We start from the raw sequence: 17853 nt of genomic DNA, 5'->3' as shown, positions 1-17853 counted from the left end.
AGGAGAGTACAATACAATGGAGTTGGTAGACACGATCCCTGCCCACAATCTGGTGCTAACCTTCTCACTGTGCCTTGTTCTCGCCTGTCCTGCCATCGACCCCTAGCCCACGTCCTACCTCTGGCCCCAAATGCCTTCCCTCCTCCAATCTACCAAATAATCACACTTCCCCCCTACTGAAGGCTCACCTCCTCCAAGCAGTCTTCCCAGACTTAGCCCCCTTTTTCCTCAGCTCCCCCTCCCCTCTCCATCCCTCTGACTCACTCCCTTTGCTCTACCCCCCGCCCGCCCCACAGCACTTGTGTACATACCTATAATTCTATTTATTTATATGAATGCCTGCTTACTTGTTTTGATGTGTATATATCTATAATTCTACTTATTTATATTGATGCTAGTGATGCCTGTTTACTTGTTTTGATATCTGTCACCCCCCCCCCCCCCCTTCTAGACGGTAAGCCTGTTGTGGGCAGGGATTGTCTCTATTGCTGAATTGATGTTTCCAAGCACTTAGTACAGTGCTCAACACAAGGTAAGCACTCAATAAATATGATTGAATGAATAAATGATTGAATGAATAAATGAATCAATCAAGCAATCGTATTTATTGTGCTTTGCACATAGTAAGCGCTTAACAAATGCCATTATTATTATTATTATTATTTATTGAGTGCTTACTATGTGCAGAGCACTGTACTAAGTGCTTGGGAGATTTCATTGTAACAGAGTTGGGAGACGTGTTCTCTGCCTAAAATGAGCTTCCAATCTAGATGGGATTTTATAGATTAGATGGGGAGACAGACACTAAAATAATACTATTCCCTTGGGGTCTCCATACCTGTCACCATCAGGTGGACCACCTCATGGATCCCAGACACAGAGATCTCACATGTGTTCTGCTGGACATATAGTATCATGTGATGTCAGAGGTACCATTTTGGGGAAGTAAGTAATATTAACTGTGGTAACTGTGATTAAGCATTTACTATGTTCCAGGCACTGTACTAACCACTGGTGTAGATATAAGCTAACCAGGTTGAACACAGATCCTGCCCCAGGTAGGGCTCACAGTCTCTCTCCCTATTTTCCAGATGAGGTAACTGAGGCCCAGAGAAGTGAAGTGACTTGCTCAAGGTCACACAGCAGACAAGCAACAGGGCCGGGATTAGAACCCATGTTTTCTGACTCCCAGGCCTGGCTGCTAGGCCAGGCTGGTGGAAACTAGGCCATGCTGCTTCGTCACACTACTTGGAAGTCTGTCCAAATCTGCTTGAATCTAGAAGGTTTCCACAATCTCCCGCCTTGATCCAGGGTCTTTATCCTCCCAGCCCGGATCCCCGCGAACAGGGGCACCACTTCTGAGCCCCGGCCCAGTGCTCAGCAGCAGGGACAGAGCCGGAGGGAAACTGGACCCATGCTGCGAATGCAAATAACTGATGGAAAGGAATCCTTTGCCTTCTTCATCCTCACGCTCATCTGCAAGATGGGGGTAAGATCTTAGACTTGCTCTCCCTCTTAGACTGTGGGTCCGCTAAGGGCTCCAGGCACTGTGTCCAATCTGATCATTTTAGCACATAGTAAATGCTTAATCAGTACGCTTTGTAGTGGTAGTAATGCAGGGCTGAAGGAACTCAATTTTGCCAGATGCCTGGTGAGGCTGACATTCCCACAGCTTGCCGTGGTCCTCCACCAAACCCCTGGACTCGAGTAGGCCAGAAATCCTGCCACAGCTCCACGATTTTCATCTGGAAAAAAGCCATCTTTCAAATGCAGAACGCAGGCCCACTAAAGTTCCAAGGCAGATCCCAAACATGGGGGGTTTGAAGCAGTGTGACCTAGTGGCTTGGGCCTGAGCCTGGGAGTCTAAAGGACCTGGGTTCTAATCCCGGCTCTGCCTCTTGTCTGCTGTGCGACCTGGGGTAAATCATGTCACTTCTCTGGACCTCATTTGCTTCATCTATAAGATGGGGATTGAGACTGCGAGCTCGATGTGGAACAGGGACTGAGGCCCAGAGAAGTGAAGTGACTTGCCCAAGGTCACCCAGCAGACAAATGGCAGAGCCGGGATTAGAACCCGGGTCAGTCTGACTCCCAGGTTCAGGCTTTATCCACTAGGCCATGCTGCTCCTCACTTCTCTGGGCCTCAGTTACCTCATCTGTTAAATGGAGATTAAGACTGAGAGCCTAATGTGGGACATGAACTGTGTCCAACCTGATGAGTTTGTATCTACCCCAGCAGTTAGTGCAGTGCCTGACACATAATAAGTCCTTAACAACTGCTATAAAAAAGACTTTTTTCTCTTTCTGCAGCTGCCTGATCCTCTACCCCAGAGCATCCAGTACAGCAGGAGTGAAAGGGCTACTCTCTGGCCCCCAGGAGCTTCCTCTCTAATGGTGGAGTGTCTTGAAGATACCCAATGCTTGGAGCCTAACCTGACCCAGGACCTGCTCCGGGCTACCCTTCCTTGACCCTTCCTTGACCCTTGCTTCCCCTCCAATCTGCCTTCAGGGCGTTCCACTCGTGGTTTAGTGGAAAGAGCCCGGGCTTGGGAGTGAGAGGACATGGATTCTAATCCCAGCTCTGCCACTTGTTAGCTGTGTGACTTTGGGCAATCACTTAACTTCTCTGGGCCTCAGTTACCTCATCTATAAAATGGGGATTAAGACTGTGAGCCCCATGTGGGACAACCTGATGACCTTGTATCTACCCCAGAGGTTAGAACAGTGCTTGGCACATAGTAAGCGCTTAACAAATACCATTATCATTATTATTAGTCCCCGTGCTTGGCATAGAGACCACCCTCTGCTCCTTGCGTTGTTTTCTCCCCACTTCCCGACGGTGCCCAGGCTCTGTCCACAGCTCCCGGTGGAAGACAGGCTCCGTCCAGCCCTGCTCCCCTCACTCTCGGCGCCTTCCTCTCTCTGACCCGGAGCGGTTGGGACTACAAACGCAGAGAACGCGTCTCTTCGGTGGCAGGAAAAAAGAACCACGGTCGTGTCCGGTGTTTCCCGGGAGACAGAGGGATGGTCTGTAATGATGTCTGGGCCCCCGCCTGGCCTCTGCCAAAGGCCTGGCCATCCCTAGAACTCACCGTTCCTGCTGAATTGGACGTGGGTGGAGAGCCTGCTTTGGCAGCTGCCGCCGCCACCCCCTCCCCCCACCCAGACTGGACGCTGTTCTTCATGGCGTCCAGTCAAGCAGCATGGCTCAGTGGAAAGAGCAAGGGCTTGGGAGTCAGAGGTCATGGGTTCTAATCCCGCCTCCGCCACTTATTGGCTGTGTGACTTTGGGCAAGTCACTTAACTTCTCTGTGCCTCAGTTACCTCATCTGGAAAATGGGGATTAAGACTGTGAGCCCCATGAGGGACAACCTGATTACCTTGTATCTCCCCTAGCGCTTAGAACAGTGCTTTGCACATAGTAAGTGCTTAACAAATACCAAAATTATTATTATCTTGCGAGTGTCCATCTCAGGTGCTTCACACAACCCAGGGGCAGAGCACAGGACTGGGAGTCCAGAGACCCAGGTTCTAGGCCTCCGCCTGCTGTGTGATTCCGGGAAAGTCACTGCACCTCTCTGGGCCTCAGTTCCTCCCCTGTAAAAGGGGGAGAAGATCTCTGTTCTCCCTCTCAGCCCCTCCCAACTCCCAGCCCCTTCCCGCCTGCAGCCTCGTCCACCTCCAGTCCACCCAACTCCCAGCTTCTCCCACCTCCAGCCTCTCCCCCTCCCAATCCCGTCCACCTCCCAATCCCACCCAACTCTCCACCCCGCCTACCTCTGGCCCTCCCACCTGTCAGTCCCGCCCACCTCTCAACTTCCCCGATTTCATTCATTCAATCGTATTTATTGAGTGCTTACTGTGCGCAGAGCACTGTACTAAGCGCTTGGGAGAGTACGCCTCATCTTGGAGAAGTTGTGGGTGGGGGAACCGGGGGTGGGGAAGCCAGGGGTAATAATAATTAACAATAATAATCATTATTATTAGTATGGTATTTATTAAGGGCTATGTGCCAGGCACTGTACTGAGTGCTGGGGTGGATTCAAGCAAATTGGGTTGGACACAGCTCCTGTCCCACGCGGGGCTCACAGTCTCAATCCCCATTTTACAGATGAGGAAACTGAGGTCCAGAGAAGTGGAGTGACTTGCCCATGGTCGCACAGCAGACAAGTAACGGAGCCGGGATTAGAACCCATGACCTCCTGACTCCCAAGCCCGGGCTCTAGCCACTCATTCATTCATTCAATCGTATTTATTGAGCGCTTGCTGTGTGCAGAGCACTGTTCTAAGCAGTGTGGCTCAGTGGAAAAAGCGCGGGCTTTGGAGTCAGAGGTCATGGGTTCAAATCCCTGCTCAGTCGATTGACAGCTGTGTGAGTTTGGGCAAGTCACAACTTCTCTGGGCCTCAGTTACCTCATCTGTAAAATGGGGATTAAGACTGTGAGACCCCCGAGGGACAACGTGATCATCTTGTAACCTTCCCAGCGCTTAGAACAGTGCTTTGCACATAGTAAGCGCTTAATAAATGCCATCATTATTATTATTACAATTCGGCAACAGATCATCATCATCATCATCATCATCAATCGTATTTATTGAGCGCTTACTATGTGCAGAGCACTGTACTAAGCGCTTGGGAAGTACAAATTGGCAACAGATAGAGACAATCCCTACCCAAAAACGGGCTCACAGTCAAGCACACTCCTCCATGCTGCTTCTTTAGGGTGGGGAGAGCCGGACTCGACTTGGGGGCCGGGGGCCTCCAAAGATGGACCAGACCGGACCGGGCGGAGGCGGGGGTGACCCTCAGCTGGGAGGTCCGGTCCTCCTTCCTCTTGGCTCGGCCCAGGACCTTGGACAGGTCCCTCTCTCGGCTTCCTCCGTCGCCGGGATCCCAGCTTATTCTTGGGGCCGGCCTCCCCAGGCGCTCAGTACAGCGCCGCGCAACCCGGGGGCGCTCAGTAACTACTCCCAGAGCTCCCACCGGCCTTTTGCGTGGGGAGAGCTGCGGGGGCGGGAATCCACTTGGGAAAACGGATTTGGAGTGCGGGGGTGAGGGTCTCAGTGAGCAGAGGAAAAAGAAACGCAAGCTACCGGCCGCTCCCGCACCTCCCCCTCCCAACCCATTTGCGTTAAAAATAAGTCAGCACATTTGGCAGGGAAACGAGTTGGCTCTTAACCTAGTTGAGTCACCGTAGGTAGTTTATTGTGTTTGCACAGAGATGGTGGGAGGACGAACTTTGGAAGAGTAGCCCTTTGCTCGCCCGGCTTCTTCGTTCCGGACCTAACGGTCCAAAATTTGGGCTTTCCCTAGGCGGGCATCAATCGGCAGAGGCCTCACGCCCCCACCCCCGGTCACTCTAGGCATTTTCCCGCCTCGGCCGCAAAGGCTCATGAGGGCATGCCCTTTGTGGGCAGGGGTTGTCTCTCTTTATTGCTGAATTGTACTTTCCAAGCGCTTAGTACAGTGCTCTGCACACAGTAAGAGCTCAGAAAATACGATTGATCGAATGGATGAATGCATTGACTGCAGTGATGCAGATTCCATAGGCACTTTCTAGAGTCCAGTGCTGTAGCAGTAGTCATAACTGGGGTAGCTTTTAAGCATTCATTCTGTACCAAATGCTGTGCTAAGCGCTGGGGTAGGTATGATATTGTCAGGTTGGACACAGTCCTTGTCCCACGTGGGGCTCACAGTCTAAGGAGGAGGGAGAACAGGGCTGGGAACAGGGCCACCGCTTCCCAAGGTATTTTCCCACCAATCTTCACCATATCCCTGAAGGCTGGGAGGGGTGCAGATCACCGCCTCTACTTGAGAGAAGATGAAGCTCGTTTAGAAAACGGAGAGGTTAAACTGCTTGCCGAGGGTTTCACGGCCATCCAGTAGCAGAGGCGGCATGGAAATCCACTTCTTCTGGTTTCCGGTCCCTGCCATGTTACCTCGAGCAAGTCATTTAATTTCTCTGGGTCTCAGTATCCTCATCCGTAAAATGGGGATGAAATACCTCCTCTCCCTCCACCTTAGACTGGTAGACCCACTGGGGACCGGGACTGATCTGAGTGTATTGTATCTACGCCAAAATTTAGTACAGTGCTTGGCACATAGTAAGTGCTTCAACAGTATTGTTGTTATTATTATTACTGTCAAGGGTTCAGTGCTTTGCCAGTAAAACCATTTTGGATACCCATTCAGCAGAGAGGATAAATCCTCATCCTTATCATCAATGGTGTTTTTTGAACTGAGCACTTACTGTGTGCAGAGCGCTGTACTAAGTGCTTGGGAGAGTACAATACCACAGGTTGGTAGACATGATTTTTACCCACAGCTTAGTCTGTGAGCTTCATGTGGGACAGGGACTGTGTCCAACTTGATTAACTTGCATTTTTCCTAGTACTTAGAACAGCACTTGACACATGTTAAACACTTAACAAATATAATAATAATAATAATAATGAGCTTATAGTCTAAAGGGGGAGCAGACATTAATATAGATAAATAATTTATAATATATAATTTATAGATATGTACGTAAGTGCTGTGGGGTTGAGAGTGGGCAAATATCAAATGTCCGAAGGGCACAGATGAATCTCGTAGAATATTTGGAAACGGAGAGACAATAGGTTAGAAGAGGAGTGACATACATTTTCGTACCCAGTGGGAGGTTATGGTTCATGTTGTTGTGTTGTCTGACATTTCTGGGGCCGAGCCACCATTGGACTGAGGTTATTTCATCCATTTGGTCAGAGAGATGTCAGAAACCTCTCTCTGCTCAGGACCCTCGCTGTGGATTATGGAAGTGCATTGGTGTAAGAAGCAATTTAGGAAAGTTCAAACAGAAACATGACCCCCTCCGTCTTCAGGTAGAAATGGGCGCTGCGAGCAAAAGCCAATCCAACAAGAGTTAGTCGATTGGATAAAGAGGGGTTATTACTGCTGGGACATGGTCAGCCAGCTGAAAGACCCAGTCTTTGCCAAGGTCAGAAAGTCAGAGTAACAGAAGATCAGTCAGGAAATCAAAAGGTCAGATGCTCTTCTTTTATTTCTTTGAATGGTACTTATTAACCACTTACTCTGTGATAAGCGCTGTGCTGGTCTCTGTGGTTATTATTATTAAGTGCCATCGAGTCCTTTATGATTCATAGTGACTCCATGGATATACTTTCTCCAGAACATCCTGTCCTCTGCCATAATCCGCAACCTCTCTAATGGTTCTTCCGTTATCATTGTTATGGTCTCGATCCATCTAGCTGCTGGTCTTCCTTTTCCACGTTTTCCCTGGACTTTTCCTAACATTAGTGTCTTCTCCGGAGAATTAGTCCTCTTGATTATGAGTCCAAAATATGCTAATATAAATCGAGTCATTTGGCCTTCCAAAGACCACTTTGGTTTAATTTGCTCCAAAATCCATTTGTTTGTTTTTTGGGCAGTCCAGGGTATTCTTAAAAGCCTTCTCCAACACCACATTTCAAAAGAATCGATGTTCTTTCTATCCTGTTTTTTCACTGTCCAGCTTCGAAGAATCAGACTGATTAATCAATCAGTCAATCACTCAATGGAATTTATTGAGCACTTGCTATTTGCAGAGTACTTTACTAAGCACTTGGGAGAGTACATCAATAAAACAGTATTAGCAGACACATTCCCTGACCAACACGAGCTTAAAGTCTAAAGGATCAGGCCCAGTCCCTGCCCTACACAGTTTAAGAGGGCAGGAAAGCAAGAATTTTATCCCCATTTCACAGATGAGGGCGTTCCTTTAGCCTGGAACACCCTCCCACTTCACATCTGACAGTCGATCACTCTCTCCACCTTCAAAGCCCTATTGAAAGCACATCTCTTCCAACAGGCCTTCTCCTACTAAGCCCTCATTTCCTCTTCTCCCATTCCCCTCTGTGTTACCTTTGTACTTGGATTTCCACCCTTTACTCCCTCCTTCCCACAGCACTTATGTCCATATCTGTTATTCAACTATTTATATTAATGTCCATCTCCCCCTCTAGTCTGTAAGCTCTTTGTGGGCAGGGAATCTGTCCACCAACTCTCTTACATTCTCCCAAGAGCTTAGTACAATGCGCTGCCCATAGTAAGCACTCAATAAATAAGATTGATTGATTGATTATAAGGGAAGCCCAGAGAGTTTAAGTGACTTTCCAGAAGTCACACAGCAGATCGGGGTCAGGGGTAGCAGTAGACCCTCAGTCTCCTGGATCCCAGTCCCGTGCTCTTTCTGGTCCACCATGCCACCTCCCAGCATGAGATAATCAGATCGGATGCCATCTATGTCCCGCCAGGGGCCCACCGGGGAATGAGTGTGAGTCAGCAGATGTGATGCTTCTGGGGAAAAGGTATTTAAAATGAGATTTAAGGGGAACACTATCTGGTCAGCAGTGGTGAAGGTATTGATTGAGCCCTGACGGGGCCTGGTGGACTGTTGTAGGTGCTCGGGAGAGGCCTGGTTCCTGCAGAAAGCCAACTGGTGAATGCGGAACCTGGAATCATAGAAAAGTCACAACAACCTGCTAGGATCTGGAATCCTTGATTGACTGAAATAGAGGGTGCAGATGGAAACGTATTTACAGCGGTCGTCGTCACGCTGAGTGGGCTGTGCGTATAAATAGAGGAAGGAGAGTCATGGGACGCTGTTCGGAAATAGCCCCCGTTAGCAGCCCCGATCCAAGCCTCGAGGAGGACACTGCTCCGACGGAACTCGTCTCCCGGCAGGATTCCACGGTCCTGTGGAAACATCACGGGACAAAGCTTCACAACTGTCCCCTGTGGAACCACAAATCAGGGCAGGCATGGCCCTCTAGACATGCTGACTCTTTCATCTCTGAGTTTTCAGAGTTCCAGAACAGCGGAAAGTTGATTGTGAGAAACAGGCAGTATCCAAACTGGACCTAGGCTAGATGATTGCCTAAAAACACACACACTCTGTCACACACACACACACACACACACACACAGAGTCACACACACACACACACAGTCACACACACACACACACACACACACACACACGCCTCCCCCCAACCACACCCAAACAAAAGTAGGAATATTTCTTAAATCCTTCCTCCGTGCCAAGCCCTGAGATTGATGACTCCTTTTTTTGGCAGTTAGGAGGGATGTGTTATAGGGGAAAATAAACATCAATGAAGATCTTTTAGGGACTTCAGTCGACTCTCAATCATCAGCATGGAAGGAAGGAAAGAAGTGGTCTGGATAAAATAAAATAACGGATAATCCAAAACAGGAGAGATAGTTGGAGCCCAGTGGGGGCAGTAGAGGGAAGTGGTCCCGGAATCTGTCTTGGCACTAAGCGGAAGTGGTTTTGGATCAAAGGACTGGAGAGAGCCAGGAATTGGAATTGTGGGGCCCCTGAGGGAATGCCCTGTTGAAAAAAAATGATATTTAATAATAATAATACTAATGTTGGTATTTGTTAAGCATTTACTATGTGCCAAGCACTGTTCTAAGTACTGGGGAGGGGGGGGGAGGATACAAGGTAATCAAGGTTGCCCCACGTGGGGCTCACAGTCTTAATCCTCATTTTACAGATGAGGGAACTGAGGAACAGAGAAGTTAAGTGACTTGCCCAAAGTCACCCAGCTGACAAGTGGTGGAGCTGGGATTAGAGCCCATGACCTCTGACTTCCAAGCTTGGGCTCTTTCCACTGAGCCACGCTGCTTCTCTATTTGTTAAGCACTTACTATGAGCCAAACACTGTACTAACTGCTGGGGTAGATATAAGATAGTCAGGTTGGAAACGGGCCCTGTCCCATATGGGCTCAGAGTCTAACTAGGAAGAAAAACAGGTATCGAATTCCCATTTTACAAATGAGGAAACTAAGTCCCAGAGAATAATAATAATAATAATGATGGTATTTGTTAAGCGCTTACTACGTGCAAAGCACTGTTCTAAGCGCTGAGGAGGTTACAAGGTGATCGGGTTGTCCCACGGAGGGCTCACAGTTTTAATCCCCATTTTACAGATGAGGTAACTGAGGCCCAGAGAAGTTAAGTGACTTGCCCAAAGTCACACAGCTGACAGATGGCGAAGCCTGGATTTGAACCCATGACCTCTGACTCCAAAGCCCGGGCTCTTTTCACTGAGCCACGCTGCTTCTTGTGAAGTGAAGTGACTTGCCCAAAATCACCCAGCAGGCAAGTGGAGGAGCCGGGATTAGGACCCATGTTCTTTGACACCTACCCCGGGTTCTTCCCACTGCTTCCCCAAGATGAGCCTTGGTCCCGTTACTTCCGGGTGTTGAGAGAAGGAGACCCTGCATGGAGGAGTTTATTCTAGTGCCTGCCAGTCATCTTCCCACTGGAGCCCCGAGTGCAGGGCATGCAGCGTGGCTCAGTGGAAATAGCACGGGCTTTGGAGTCAGAGTTCATGGGTTCAAATCCCAGCTCTGCCAATTGTCAGCTGTGTGACTTTGGGCAAGTCACTTGACTTCTCTGTGCCTCAGTTACCTCATCTGTAAAATGGGGATGAAGATTGTGAGCCCCCCGGGGGACAACCTGATCACCTTGTAACCTCCCCCAGCGCTTAGAACAGTGCTTTGCACATAGTAAGCACTTAATAAATGCCATTATTATTATTATTATTATGCAACGCCAGACAGAGGTGCAGCAAAGGGCTAGATACAGGCAAGAATTTTCCTAGCAGGACCAAAGAATCAGTCGATGATATTTATTAAGTGCTTACTCTCTGCAGAGCTCTGTACTAAGCACCTGGGAGAGTACAAGAGAATTAGCAGATACGTTCCCCTGCTCCAGAATGAGCTTATAGTCTAGAGGGGGAAGCAGACATGAATATAAACAAGTAATGTATAATATATGATTTAAAGATATGTACTTAAGTGTTGTGGGGCTAGGGGAGGGGCGAATATCAAATATCCCAAGGTCAGACAGATCCACAGCCATAGACGAAACTGGTCGAAGTGACCGCAGCCCAGTTAGAGAAAACCAGAGATGAAGCAGCCTCCTGTTTAGGGAATGTTTAAAAATAAATCAGCCGCTGATTGTCCAAGAAGTGGAGAATCCATCTGTGAAGGATTGAGGGCTGGCTGTGGTTTGATCGTCGGGGGTCAAAATCAGGTCGGGCTTGGTGAAGCCAAGGATGGTCATGCTCAGCAGGAAAACAGAACTGTTCCCTGCTGCTTCTCGGGGCTTTGGCCGCTTGTGTCTGTGTGATGTCCCTCTAAACTGGAAGCTCCTTGTGGGCAGGGAACGGGTCTACCAACTCAGTTGGATTGGACTCTCCCAAGTGCTTAGTACAGTGCTCTCCCTTTATTCACCCCTCCTCCCAGCCCTACTGCACTTATATACATAGCTATAATTTATGTATTTATATTAATGACTGTCTACCCCTCTAGACTGCAGGCTCATTGTGCAGGCTCCACCATTTGTCTGCTGTGTCACCTTGGGCAAGTCACTTAACTTCTCTGTACCTCAGTTCCCTCATCTGTAAAATGGGGAGTAAAGACTGTAAGTCCCATGTGGGACAACCTGATTACCTTGTATCTACCCCAGCGCTTAGAACAGTGCTTGGCTCACAGTAAGCGCTTAACAAATACCATCATTATTATTATGGGCAGGGAATGCTATATTAGTGCTATATTAAACTTTCCCAATTGCTTAGTGGAGAAGCTGTGTGGTTTATTGGAAAGAACACTGGCTTGGGAGTCAGAGGACGTGGATTTTAACCCCAACTCTGCCACTAGTCTACTGTGTGACCTTGGGCAAGTCATTCAACTTCTCTGTGCCTCAGTTCCCTCATCTGTAAAATGGGGATCAAAAGTGTGAGCCCCACGTGGGACAACCTGATTACCCTGTATCTATCCCAGCGCTTAGAACAGTGCTTAGCACATAGTAAAGTGCTTAACAAATACCATAATTATTAATATTATTAGTAAGGTCTCTGCATACAGTAAATACTCAATAAATATGATTGACTGACTGCTCTGCACACAGTAAGCACTCAAAAAATGTCACTGATTGACTGATGTAAAGAAGTCATTGCTTCCTCACCAGAAAATACCCATTTTTGTAGGTGATGTGCTTTTTCTTTATGATATTTGTTAAGCGCTTACTATGTGTCAAACACCATTCTAAGAGCTAGGGTACGTACAAGTTAATTATGTCAGACAGAGTGTAAGTAGGAAGGAGGACAGCTATCCCCACTTTACAGTTGAGGAAACTGAGGCACAGAAAAGTGAAGTAATAATAATAATAATGGTATTTGTTAAGCACTTACTTTGTGCCAAGCACTGTTCTAAGCGCTGGGGGGGGATAAAAGGTAATCAGGTTGTCCCACATGGGGCTCACAGTCTTAATCCCCATTTTATAGATGAGGTAACTGAGGCACAGAGAAGTTAAGTGACTTGCCCAAAGTCACATAGCTGACAAGTGGTGGAGTCAGGATTAGAACCCATGACCTCTGACTCCCAAGCCCGGGATCTTTCCACTGAACCAACTTGCCCAAGTTCACACAACAAGCAAGTGGCAAAGTGGATATTAGAACCCAGGTCCTTCTGATTCCTAGGCCCCTGCTCTCTCCACTAGACCATGCTGCTTTACAACTCATCAGAGTCTCTGTCTCTCAGAGTCCCTGTCCATCAGAGTCCCACTCCATTTAGTGTCCCAGTTCATTCAAGTCCCTATCCTCCAAAATCCCTGTCCCTCAGAGTCCCAGTTCAACAGAGTCCCCGTTCCAGCATTTAGAACTGTGCTCGGTACATAGTAAACGCTTAACAAATACTATCATTATTATCGGAGTGCCACTCCATTAGAGTCCCACTTCATTAGAGTCCCTGCCTCTCAAAGTCCCTCAGAGTCCCCATCCGAGTCCCAGTTAATCAGAGTTCCCATTCCAGTGCTTAGAACAGTGCTCGGCACATAAGTGCTTAACAAATACTATCATTATTATCAGAGTCCCACTCCATTAGAGTCCCATTTCATCAGAGTCCCTGCCCCTCGAAGTCCCTCAGAGTCCTTGTCCATCGGAATCCCTGCCCCTCAAAGTCCCTGTTCCTCAATCAATTAATCAATGGCCTGTCTCGCCACCGACCCCTGGCCCACGTCCTACCTCTGGCCCAGAACACCCTACCTCCTTAAATCCACCAAACAACCCGTCTTCCCCCCCTTCAAAGTCCTACTGAAGGCACATCTCCTCCAAGACATCTTCCCAAACTAAGTCCTTTTCCTCAGCTGTCCTTCCCCTCCGCATTGCCTTGACTTGCTCCCTTTGCTATCCTCCCCCCTTCCTACCCACAGCACTTATATATAGATCTATAATTCTATTTATTTATATTGATGCCTGCTTACTTGTACTGATATCTGTCTCCCCCCGCCCCCAGACTGTAAGCGTGTGTGGGCAGGGATTGTTTCTCTTCATTGCTGTATTGTACTGTCCAAATGCTTAGTATTGAGTAAGTACTCAATAAATACGACTGAATGAATGAATGGTATTTATTGAATGCTTACTGTGTGCAGAGCACTATAAAACAGAGTTGGTAGACACATTCCCTGTCCTAAGCGCTTAGTACAGTGTGCTGCACACAGTAAGTGCTCAATAAATATGATTGAATGAATATTCCCTGCCCACAAAGAGCTTGCAGTTCAGAAGAGGAGACAGACATTCATGTAAATATATAATTCATTTATAATATATAATTCATAGATATGTACATAAGTGCTGTGGGGCTGAGGGAAGGGGGAAGAGCTAATGCCCAAAGGGTACAGATCCATTAGGGTCCCTGTCCCTCAAAGTCCCTGTCTCTCACAGTTCTTGTCCAACAGAGTCCCTGGACATTAGAATTCCAGTCCATCAGAGCCCTTGTCCCTTAATGTCCCTGTCCATCAGAGTCCATGTCCCTCAGAGACCCTGTCCATCAGTGTCCCAGTTCATTAGGGTTCCCATCCATCAGAAATTCCGTGGCCATTAGAGTCCCTGCCATTCGAATCCCTATCAATTAGGACACCAGTCTATCAGAGAGGTCCCGCCCCTCTGAGCCCCTGCCTACTTCCACTAAGAAGGAAATCCCCTGATCATGTAACTCAGAATGGTCGTGGTAATAGTCCCCTCTCAGAGTCGCATCTGGAGAGTTTCCAGTACCCTACCATTCTCAACTACAGGAGGAAAAGTCAAGCAGAGGCCTGGCCATTCCATTCCTAGCATGGGCAGTGGCTAGTGAGTGGAAGGCAATCTACTACAAGTTGAAACTCCCCTGTGCTGGGAAGCCGTGGCATGGGAGAGAGTTGACGGCAGAGACTCAAGTTGACTGTGTGGAAGGAGGCAATGGTAAACCACTTCCGGATTTTCACCAAGAAAACTCTGTGGATACACTTCCAGAACGATTGCAGATGGAGGTGGGGTGTTCTGGGAGAGATGTGTCCATGGTCGGAGACAACTATGGGTCGGAGACAACTCGATGGCATAAGACAAGACAAGACAAGTAGTAATAGTATTTATTAAGTGCTGACTGTGGACAAAGCACTGTATTAAGTGCTGGGATAGAATATATGAATGAGAATTAGATAAGGTTCCTGGCCTTCACAGGGCTCACAATCTAAGAAACAGGGAAAATGTTTTCAGCAGAGTTATCCACAGAAAAACAGGGGATTCAAAAATTAGGGCTAGTAGTTGTAGTGGAAGTGATCCTAATAATAATTATGGTATTTGTTAAACACTTACTATGTGGCAAGCACTGTCCTAAGCACTGGAGTAGATACAAGGTAATAGGTTGTTCCATGTGGAGCTCATAGTTTTAATCCCCATTTTACAGATGAGGTAACTGAAGCACAGAGAAGTGAAGTGACTTGACCGAGGCCACACAGCAGACAAGTGGAGGAGCCAGGATTAGAACCCATGACCTCTTGACTCCCAGGCACGTGCTCTATCCACTACGCCATGCTGCTTCCCATAGTAGTAGTATTAACCCTAGTAGTAGTAGTACTGAGAGTGATTATATTTATCGAGCACTCATAGGGCCCAATGCACTGGGCTAAATGTTCGGGAAAAAAGAACTGAAAGAAGACATACATTCCCCGCCCACAAGGAATTTAGTGTGGAGAAGACAGACATCAAAAGATTAATAAGTAGCATTGATTTATTTTTCTGGTTACTGATGTAGGACCTCTGAAAGCCCCAGGGGGGCCGGCCTAGGCTGGGATGTCAGCACTGTACATTCCAAAATTGATACCAGCCTTTTTGATTGGCCCCGAGTGTGTCTGATTGGCAGATAATAATAATAATATAATAATAATGATGGCATTTGTTAAGCACTTACTATGTGCAAAGCACTGTTCTAAGTGCTGGGGAGGTTACAAGGTGATCAGGATGTCCCACGGGGGGCTCACAGTCTTAATCCCCATTTTACAGAAGAGGTAACTGAAGCACAGAGAAGTTAAGTGACTTTCCCAAAGTCACACAGCTGACAATTGGGGGAGCCAGGGTTTGAACCCACGACCTCTGACTCCAGAGCCCGGGCTTTTTCCCTTGAGGCACAGATGGTGCTGCTCTCCCTGGCCTGAAAGGAGGAGAGTAAATCCCACACATTCATGCCCCACCCCTGGGTAGGCCATTTCTGTTGGGGTTTCAGCCAGGGTTCCTGGGATCTGGTAGCACAACCAGGAGTTTTCCAGGGGGAATCGGGACAATCTGAACAGGGCAACCCCTAGATCACCATCACCAGCATGGATGGAAGCAGCAGCAAAGGTAGCCACAAGTGATTTTGCCCTTTCTCCCACTCTGCTTTCTTTCTCCCTTTCTGCTGGGGGAAAAAAGGGATGTTGTTGAAAAGTCATTGGTGGGGTTGTTTTCAGGGAAACCTGCCCCCAAGATACCAGTAGAATTCTGTGTTAAGAGGCAGGGACTCTCAGAGACAATAGTGAGATAGATTTGATGGCACCAACTGGAAATTGACCAGAGACCAGGCCGAGATCAGAGGAGGTGGCTTCCTATTAGCCGACCTATGCCCTTGCCATAGCAACCAGACATGCTCAGTGGCAAAGATGACACTATACCTAGATGTGCCAAGTGTATGTAACGTGCCAAGAGAATGTAACAAATCAGCACATACTAAGCCTGTGCAGTGGACCATGTGGGCAGAGAAGGAAGTGGATGGCACTCCCTTGTAAGTCCAAGGGAGTGAGTCAGTGCCCTCTGGACACTTTGGCCCCCAAGTCCTGCTAGTCACCCTTAGGTACTCACTTGTGTCCTCCTGCTTTTGGTCTTAGGGTCTGTTTGCACGCTCGGGGTCTGGCATTCTGGGTCTGAGCCCAGAGTTCTGGGTGTCTTGGACTGCGGGTTGTGGGACGGTGTCTGTGGGTGATCCTGCCTCTAGTAACTCAGCTTTAATCACAAAATGGGGGCCACTGGCTGTTGGGAAACAGTGGTATTTATTGAGCACTTAATGCATGCAGAGCCCTGTACTAAGCTCTTGGGAGAGGGCAATACAATAGGCCCAGTGGACAATTTCACTTTTCCTTTCTACCTTTTCCTTTGCTTCCTCTCCCCTTCCTCCTGGTCTCTCCCAGACCCCCATCTCTTCCTGGTCACATCCCCTTTCTGGTTCTGCCCCCTCCCCTGAGTCTGCTCTCTATTACCAGAGGATGTGTAGACCCAGGAGGGTTCCCCAAAACTTGAGTTTTCAGAACTGTTTTTTCTTCCCAAGGGCTCTGGACAGAAAAAAATTACTCCCTGACCACTTGGCTCCCTAGATACCTTCCCCTTGGGGATGTTTTCATCTTTCCTGGAAAAATTTGCAAGTGGGTGGTGGAATTTTTAGTAGCTATTTTTGCTTGTCATGATTAATCATTGTTACCAGCTTAGTAATAAATAGTCCTGCTCCTTTTCCTTCTCTTGCTCTTCCTCCTGCTCTTCCTCCTCCCCCTACTTCTACTCCTTGTCCGCCTCCTGCATCTCCTCCTTCTCTACCTCCTCTTTATTCTGCACATAGGAGGTGCTCAGTATAGCATTCTGCACATATTAGGAGCCCAGTATGGCATTCTGCACACAGTAAGTGGCCAGTATGGTGCTATGTATGCAGTAGGGACATCGTAACGAACTCTGTGTAAGTAGGAGCTTAGTGCTTTTTACCTCATAGACATGGATTAATACTAATAGTAATAATAATATTTGCTAAACACTTACTATGTGCCAAGCACTTAAATGCCATTGATTTCAGGCATATTACTAGACATTTACAAAGTGTGAGCTGAGTAGAGGAGGAGGAGGGACAGGGGAAAGAAGAGAAGGGTGGACTGAATGGAAGAATTTTTCAATTTAGGAGGGAAGAAGGGAAGGAGAGGTTTGTCTCCAAAGCTGTCCGATTCTTCTGAGCTAGATCAGATTATAAGTCTCCTGGACTGGCCAGCAAATGGTGTTACAATTTGAAGCCACAGGAGGACTGGGTGACTGTGATTCTCTGCAAATGGACTCGGTCTGTTTCGGGAAACTGAGCTGTTTTCGTTTGACACGCAAGTTGCTATCCTGAATTGGCAAAGAATTATAATCACACAGCTGAGGTGGACAGAAGCCAAAATGAATATAAATCTTCATCGGAACAGGAGGCTGGAATTTGGGACTGGTGGTGATTTGAACAGGCTGCTTGGATTTGAGGCCGGGGGTGGTATGAACGGGACACTTGGATTTGAGGTTGAGGGGGGTACATACAGAAAGCTTGGTTTTGAGGCTGCAGGTGATTTGAAAAAGCCAGCTGGACTTGGGGCTGAGTGTGGTTTGAACGGGCAGGTTGGAATTGAAGCCGGGGCTGGTTTGAATGGGTCACTTGAACAGGTGGTTTGAGCAAGTCACAGGGAAGCCACGTGGCCTAGTAGAAACAGC

This window comes from Tachyglossus aculeatus, chromosome 14, assembly GCF_015852505.1.
Source record: "Tachyglossus aculeatus isolate mTacAcu1 chromosome 14, mTacAcu1.pri, whole genome shotgun sequence".
Taxonomy (NCBI): Eukaryota; Metazoa; Chordata; class Mammalia; order Monotremata; family Tachyglossidae; genus Tachyglossus; species Tachyglossus aculeatus.
Note: the sequence above shows the minus strand (reverse complement) of the source record.